Source organism: Humulus lupulus, chromosome X (assembly GCF_963169125.1).
Source record: "Humulus lupulus chromosome X, drHumLupu1.1, whole genome shotgun sequence".
In the NCBI taxonomy this organism is placed as follows: Eukaryota; Viridiplantae; Streptophyta; class Magnoliopsida; order Rosales; family Cannabaceae; genus Humulus; species Humulus lupulus.
This window is the reverse complement of record NC_084802.1, coordinates 57,664,923-57,673,889: the sequence shown is the minus strand read 5'-3', so window position 1 is coordinate 57,673,889 and position 8,967 is coordinate 57,664,923.

Genomic DNA, 8,967 nt, shown 5'->3' with positions numbered 1-8,967 from the left:
TGCATGCATTTATCATCATATAATAATATAATTCACATAAACAAGCATATAATCATTTAATAACATAATAAATCAATTATGACTCTCCCAGCCTCCTAATCAAGGTCCTAAACTTTATAAGAAAATTTGGGGCATTACAATATCAGTGCGGGGGCCACGCTCCTGCTCCACGACTATTTCGTGCAATTTCTGACGTTCGTGGGGATTGCACCTTTTGAGTTTCTGCCGCAAGCATACCGAATGCTTGCGGGATGGCGCGTCTTCTATGTCGCGAAGGAGATCCCGGAGTCGACCCCGACAGAACTCTTGTACTTCTACAAGCTGGAGCCGCAAGTCAACGTCAAGGACAAGACCCTGGACTGCTTCTACAGGCTTAAACCGCGGGGTAACTACCCTGCTCCTACCAGCACCTGAAAGCATCCCTTGGACGTCAGACATTACTGGTTCATGACGTCCGGGTTTCTTATAGAAAAGAACGCCACGTTGATGCTGGACTTCCAGCGAGTGGGTAAGTGATTTCTCGATCCCTGGCTGCCTTTTTTTTCTTTTTTGTTTTGGTTTCTTATTCCTCATTCTCAACTCATTGTCTTGGGCGGCAGGACCTTATGCCCAGACTCCCCTCACCCAGTTCATCCTGGACAGGAAGAAACTTTACTTCGAGCTAAGCGCGGAGGATTTGGACATGGGGGGCTACGTGACCACTGACACCCTCCGAATGATCGGTATGCTCGCGGCCCATCAAACGATCAAGGCCCCAAGCCTCCGGGGGATACAATGCGAGAAAGATTCCGCACTGAGGGAGGAGTTGGCCCTAGAACACATCAGGGTTGTGGAGGCCATGACACTGGTGGACGCGGCCAAGCGAAAGAGGGACCAAGCTCAGCAGAAGGAGGTGGCCGCTTCCGAGGAGCTGGAAGTCCTCTTCGACGAGGCACAGTCGAACGCGGGGATCCTTGGAGCTAGCGTATCAGGGTGGGGTAACTCACCTTTGATTTTGACATATGCTCCCCAAGTTAGGGACTTAGTTAGGGATAGGTTAGCACACCGAGGCCCCGTGTTTGGAGCTGAAGGGGAAATGAGACCTTCGTCTCCCATTCCCGTAGGCTCAGAAATCCTTATGTATTCGTCCAGGTCCCTTCAATACGGGAACTTTCTACACCCGGACTACATGGGGGACCGACTCTACTCTTTTGGCTTAGGAGAATTAAGTCAGGTCCGGGGCCCAGATAAGGGTGCGTCCCGGATAACTTTTAGTCTTGATTTCCTTGTTCGCTTATTCATTTTACTAACTCTTTATTGTTTGTGTATATTTCAGAAGACTCTGACATGTCCAACCCGGTGGACAAGATGAAGCAGGCCCTCGAGATCCGGGTCGCCAAGGAGAGGGCCACGGCCAGGAAAGCCGCTAAGAATGTGCCTAAGCGGACACCAGCGCCAGAGTTTTGACCCATCGAGGTGACCTTGGCAGCGGTTCCGATCACGACAGTTGACCCGACAACAGTCCCCGATCTTCCCGCTCACCCCCTAGTGATCGACATGGAGCGGGAACCTACAGAAAGTCGGGGCTCTGGGAAAAGAGCCGCGGACTTGGGCGCGGAGGAGGAAAAACCAAGAACCAAAAGGGCCAGGACGAGGCGGGCTGGCTCGGCCGGGGAGTCATCTGGGGAGAGTCGCCTTACAGCCAAAGAACTCCCGGCAGCACCGACTCTCCCCGTCTACCCGGCCTTACCTGAGGAGGGGGAGGCCATTCTGCGGGACGAGCAGTCCAAACTCATTTCCCGGACCTGGGAGAGTGGGCAGGAAAGAAGGGAGGAGGTTTACAAGGCCATGACGATCCGTCTTCAGGTCAAATTTATTGATCGCCCGGCAGCCTTCAGTGCCCCTCAGCCAATCGTGGATCAGTTGGTCGCTGAGACGGGTTTCCGCCCCAAACTGGGGTAAGACACGACCCTGTTCGCGGCGGATCTACTGGACCAAGTGGGGAACACTATGTCCAATCTCCAACTAAAGCGATATGCCACCATCGCCAATCAGGACATGTTCATTTCCCAAGCTCTCCACCACCAAACCACCGCTGTAAGTTCGCTTTGCATCTTCTCTTTCTCCTTTTCCTTGTTTAGTAAGGGCTCTTCTGACTTTGCTTTGTTCCAGGATGCTCTACTGTCCCATCGGAATGCAGACTTGGTGGTCGAGGCAGCCATGAAGATGGAGACGCTCCAGTTGGAGCTGGAGGCGGCCGTGAACCAAAGGGAAGCCACCAAGGAGGCCCTGGCCAGGGAGACAGCCCAGGCCAACGAGGCTCTGGCCAAAGTGGTTGCTCAGGCCGAAGCAAACTGCACAGAGTCCGCCCGGATTAAGTTTCAGCTTGAAGAGGCTCTGTCCCGGAAAGAAATCGAGACTGGTGAGCTGTTGGCCAATCTAGAGGCGGAGCTTCTTTGAGTAAAGGCTTCACAAGAGGCGGCTGTGACTCAATCCATCCAGGACTGGGAGAGGGTCAACGGTTTGGAGGCTCGGGTCCGTGAATTGGACGGCTTGCTTCACAATGAGGTGAAGGTGCACGACGAGACCCGTCGCGAAAAAGAGCAGGCAGATGACTTGCTGGGCGTCACCTTCGATGAGGCCATCTATATGGCCTGGGTCCAAGACAAGAATATGAACCTCCTGGTCTATCCTGGCCCCGCTGCAAAGAGAGCCAGATTTGAGGCCAAGGAGAAGGCCGACGCAGAGCCTCTGGACAATGAAGAAGCAGATGGGGAAGTCCCGGGGGCGTCTGAACCTGGCGAAGCCTAGACCCGGGACTGTTTTTTGTTTTTAATTGTAATAATTTTATTGACGTGGATGCGTCTAAGGCAATTTTTGGTGTTTTATCCACGTTATCTTTTGCATATTGCTTTCCCATTTTCATCTGTTAAGCTTTCACTAAGTGTTTTACCACTGTGCATGAATGAGCTGAGTGTTTGGTCCCGGTTCCAACGGCCTGGACTAGATTATTCCTGACTTTAACTTATCAACTCACTTTAATCCTGTTGCTCAGGTTCCAACGGCCTGGGCCATTAAGGAGTTGATAATTATCACTGAATCTATTCGTCAATTCCCCAATGTTGAAAATCTGACGGCCTGGATCATCGGGGTTTAGTTGATTAGCTTATTTTGAAACCTAGACTGGGTTCCCATGGCCTGGGCCGTTTATAAGACTAATTTTAGACAACTTACACCTGGGATCCGCGCTTTAATGATCCTGAGCTATTGTAGAAATGACGCGGACGGATACTTGGTTGTTTGGGACCACGCACGGTCAACCAAATGTTAGGACACGGGCTATCCCATATGTCCTACTGGATATTTTACCTCTCAGACTACGCAAGTCCGGGCCGTGGCCAGGCATGAGCCTTAGGTCGCCTATATCGCACCCCTGGACAACGTTCGTCTGGGGCGGGACCAGGCCTGAGCCTTAGGTCCTTCATATCGCACCCCCGTACAACGTTCGTCCGGGGCGGGACCAGGCCTGAGCCTTGGATCCTTTTTATCATACCCCCGGACAACGTTCGTCCGGGGCAGGACCAGGCCTGAGCCTTGGGTCCCACGGGATTTGTACCCTCAAATCTTGCCGGTCTGGGGCGGGACTAGGCCTGAGCCTTGTGTCCAACTGGTTTGTTTTCGTATTTGTTCATACCAGAGATACCCCCCAAGTGAGTGGAGACTGGTCTCTGGTCACTTGTTTATGGAAGCAGATTGGAATTTTCATTGTTTGATAATATTTCCTTATGACATTTTGTACATGCCATTCTTATTATTCAAGGAATCGCCCTGAGGCGTACATTGTTTACAACAAAAATATAAAACTAGGACACACTCTCTTGACTACTGATAGTATTTACGAATATGCTCCTCGTTCCAGGCCCTTGGGACTTCTGTACCATCGAGTCGTTTTAAATGGTATGTTCCTGGGCACACTTCGTGTTGGATTCCGTACGACCCTTCCCAATTAGGGCCCAAAACCCCTACTCCCAGATCTTGGGTTGCAGGGAAGACTCTTCGCACGAACAGATCGCTGATTTTGAACATTCAGCTTTTCACTTTCGAGTTAAAATGCCGAGCGATCTTGCCTTGGTACATCTTCAACTGAACTTGTGACTCTTCCCGGATCTCCTCGAAGAGATCCAGGGATTCTTGGAGTAAGGCGTGGTTCTGGGCGGGATCGTATGTGTCTCTTCTGTGGGACGGGATGGTCGTTACTATAGGGATGATGGCTTCGCACCCATACACCATGGAGTAAGGAGTGTGCCTGGTAGACGTCCTTTCGGTGGTCCAGTAAGCCCATAACACACGGGGCAACTCTTCGGGCCACTTGCTCTTGCAGGCTTGGAGCTTTTTCTTTAATGTTCCTTTCAAGATTTGTTGACGGCCTCTGCTTGCCCGTTCGCTTGAGGCCTGGCAACTGCGGAGAAGCTTTTGACGATACCATGTCTTTCACAGAAATTCGTGAAGTGGATGCTGTCGAACTGCTTTCCATTGTCGGACACAATCTTGTAGGGGAGTCCGTACCGGCATACGATGTTGTTGATGATGAAATCCAAGGCCTTCTTCGAGGTGATTGTAATCATGGGCTTCGCTTCAACCCATGATGGCATACTTCACCCCTCCCTTCCCGGTCGGGAGCGATCCTACCAGGTCGATCCCCCATACCGCGAAAGGCCAGGGACTTGTCATCAGGGTTATTTCTGTCGGAAGGGCTCGCGGGATCTTCGCGTACCTTTGGCACTGCTCACACTTGCGGACATAATCAATACAGTCTTTCTTAATGGTTGGCCAGAAATATCCTTGGCGCAGGATCTTTTTGTACAAATTGAGTCCGGCTGTCTGGTCTCCATAGAAACCTTCGTGCACTTCATGCATAATTGCGCTCAGTTCGGTCCCGGATATGCATCTGAGGTATGGCATGGATAACTCTCTGCGGTAGAGCTTTCCGTCCATCATGACGTACTTGTGGACGTGGTACTGAAGCTTCCTGGCTGCGGCCCTGTCTGATGGTAACCCGTCGGCTGTCAAGTAGTGGATAATGGGTCCCATCCAGGATGCGGATTGGTCGATGGCGTTGATCGCGGAGACTCGAATGCTTGGGATGGGGAGATGGTTGACGGGGACTAGTCCTGACAGCTCCGCCTCGGCATCGGTGGCCAGTTTTGCCAATGTGTCCGCGAACACGTTTTGCTCCCTAGGGATCTGGCGGATGGAGTGCCTCTTGAACGTTTGCAGCATTTCTCTCGTCTGAGTCACGTAAGCCCCATCTTTTCCCCTTTGGTTTGGTATTCTCCTGAGAATTTTCTGACAACCAACTGGGAATCGCTATAGATCTCCAGGTTCACGGCCCTACTTCCCGGGCCAAACGCAACCTGGCCAACATAGCCTCGTGCTCAGCCTCATTGTTCGACGCCTTGAAATGGAATCGCAGGGCGTTTTGCAACTGGTGCCCTTATGGCGACACTAGGATGATCCCGACCACTGCTCCATTTTCATTTGAGGCTCCGTCCACAAATACCTTCCACACGGGCGCTGCGGGATCGTCCCCTTCGGTGATCCCGAAGCATTCCACAATGAAGTCGGCTAGGGCTTGTCCCTTGATCGAGACTCTAGGAATGTAAGCTATATCGAATTGACTCAATTCCATGGCCCACTTCAAGAGTCTTCCTGATGACTCGGGCTTCTGCAACACTTGTTGCAACGGGTGGTTGGTCAGAACTTTTATGGCGTGGGCTTGGAAGTAAGGCCGGAGCTTCCAGGACGCCATTAGTAGACAAAATGTCAACTTTTCAATTAACGGGTACCATGACTCCGCCCCCAACAACCTCTTACTCACGTAGTACACTGGGAGTTGGGTTTTCTCGTCCTCCCGCACCAGTGCGGCGCTGATCACGTGTTCGGTCAAGGCCAAATAAAGGTATAGTGGCTCCTCGTCTACCGGCTTTGCCAATATTGGTGCTTGGGCCAGATGCTTTTTCAACTTTTGAAAAGCTTCTTCGCACTCGACTGACCATTCGAAACATTGGCTTCCCCGAAGAACATTGAAGAACGTGATGCATTTGTCCGTGGCTTTCGAGATGAAACGGTTTAAGGCGGTTATCCGCCCGGTCAGACTTTGTATGTCTTTATGTTTTCGGGGAGAGGGCACATCCCCCGGAAACTCATTATGAACCTCAGGAACTTCCCGGACGCCACGCCAAAAGTGCACTTTTTGGGATTCAGCTTCATCCCGTACCTTCGAATGACCGCGAAGGCCTCGGCCAAGTCGCCAGAATGTTTGCCGAAGGTTTTGGATTTGACCAGCATGTCGTCAATATAGACCTCCAGGTTCCGCTCTAGTTGGGCCCGGGACATTCTGTTGACTAGCCTCTGATAGGTGGCTCCGACGTTTTTGAGCCCGAAAGGCATGACGATGTAGCAGTATACCCCTTTGTCGGTCTGGAAACTGGTATGCTCCTGGTCTGCCACATGCATAGAGATCTGATTATAGCCTGAGTAGGCATCCATGAAACTCAAGATCTCGTACCCGGACGTCGCATCCACCATCTGATCGATCCGAGGAAGTGGGAAGCAATCTTTGGGGCAAGCCTTGTTGAGATCCGTGAAATCGATGCATGTCCTCCAGGTCCCGTTCGGTTTTGGTACCAGAACCAGGTTGGCCAGCCACATGGGATATACAGCTTCACGGATGAAGTTGATCGAAGACGGCTTTTCAACTTCTAGCTTGAGGCCTTCAGCCCTTTCTGATCCCAGGGGCCTTCGCTTTTGCCGGATCGAAATCACATCTTTGTCGATGTTCAAGGCATGGCAGATGATGTTGCGATCGATCCCCGTCATATCCGAATGAGACCAGGCCAGGACGTCCTGGTTTTCCTTTACTTGGGTGATGATTGCGCCCGGACCTCTATCGTCAGATTCTTCCTGACTTGGATTACCCTAGTCGGGTCAGTGTCACTAATGCATACCTCATCAATCTCGTCCATGGGTTCCAGTACGCAGTCGTCTCATCTATGCATTTTCGGGCGCTCTTCTGATCTCCCCAGACTGTTCCCACCCCTCCATTATCGCAAGGGAATTTCATGCATAGATGACGGATGGAGGTGATAGCCCCGAACTCGACCAATGCGGGCCGACCAAAAATGATATTATAAGCAGTGGGGCAGTCCACTACTATGAACATGCAGAACTTGAACGAGCATTGCATCTCGTTCCCCAAAGTTACAGGCAACTGGATTTTTCCCATAGGGAGTATTGCGTCCCAGTTGAAGCCGTAGATCTGGGTTGGGCATGAGGCCAGATCTGTTTCGGTTAAGCCAATCGCGACGAAGGCAGGCTTGAACAAAATGTTGATGGAGCTTCCGTCATCCACCAGCACCCGAGACACCAATTTATTGGCGATTTGGGCGTCTATGACTAGAGGGTCATGGTGCGGGAAATGGATGTTATGGGCGTCATCCTCCGTGAAGGTGATAGGGAGGTTCATCAGGTTCCCGCGCTGAGCAGGGGCCTGGACTAGAGCGCATACCTCTTGATCATGGTCGAGCTCGCTAAGGTAGCATTTTTTATCATTCCGGGACGACCCTCCTAGATGAGGCCCGCCTGAGATGGTGGCCACATGGCCATCTACTTGGGGGGGCGCGATCCCGAACGGATAGGGCATTCCAGGCTTGGGTGCTTGCACAATGGGGACCCCCTAAGGGGCCTGCACTGCCGGACCCTTTGCGTACCCTCCCTGAGGCGGATACGCTCTAGGTGCACCTGGGGCCGTGGACTGTCCGGGGGCTGCTAACAGGCCCGAGACTCTCGCGGGCATCCTGATCCACTAGTGGAGATGCCCCAACTTGATCAAATTCTTGATCTCATCCTTGAGCTGTCGGCATTCTTCGGTTGTGTGGCCCAACTCCTTATGGTAGGCGCACCGCTTACTAGTATCTCTCGGATTCCTTCCTCCTTTGAACATACGGGTCGGCTTCTGGTAATGTACCGCCCTTTCCGTGGCCAGGAAGATGTTCTCCCTGGTGTCCACCAAGCTGGTGTACTCCGAATACTGGGGCTCGTAGCCCCTATTGCCTTTCTTAGCTAGCTCAAACCAGTTCTGGCCTTTGCCGGATCTCTTCCCTCGGGTGGGGTTTACACTCGCTTCAGTTCCCCCCGCCTGGGATGGCTGGGCTCCGGCGGGGGCAGTGCTGTACCCGACCGGTGCGGCTCCGTATCCGGAAAAAGGGGTGGACTGGACAGGGGCATACCCTGATGAGGCAGGACCATACACTGTGGGCGTGGTGAAGGTCATCCCAGGTGCGGCTACCGATCCTAGGGCAAGTGGGGGAGCGACGTATTGCTGTGCCGGAAACTGCACCCCGTATCCCGGAAAAGCTTGGGCATTGGGCTGAGGCGTCGGCTGCCATCCGAACGCCTGGATTTGGGCCTCTTCCCAGTTAATGAATCCTTGGGCCCTCCTTATGAACTCCTCTAGGGTAGCCGCCTTGCTACGTTGTATATCATCCCAAAGGGGGGATCCGGCCCGGATCCCGGATTGCAGCGCCACCAGGCGTTGCCCATCATCCACCTTGGTCTTGGAGGCCTCTTCGATGAAACACTGGATGTAGGCTCTCAATGTCTTCGCGGGGAGCTGTTTAATGTTGGTGAGGGCACTAATTTGCATGTCCATTCTCATGGCGGCCACAAACCGTTTGCGAAACGCCGACTGTAGTCCTGACCAGGATTGGATGGACTCTGGCTTGAGTCTCTTCCACCATTCTTCTGCGGGCCCGCCTAGAGTGATTGAAAAACAGAGGCATTGCCATCGTCACTGACATGGGCCTTGATCATCAATCGGTTATACCGGGACAGATGATCCCGGGGGTTGGTGTTCCTGGCATAAGCAGTTAGACTCGGCATCTTGAATCCCTTAGGGAGCACGGCGCTCAGAATGTGCCTCGCACAGGG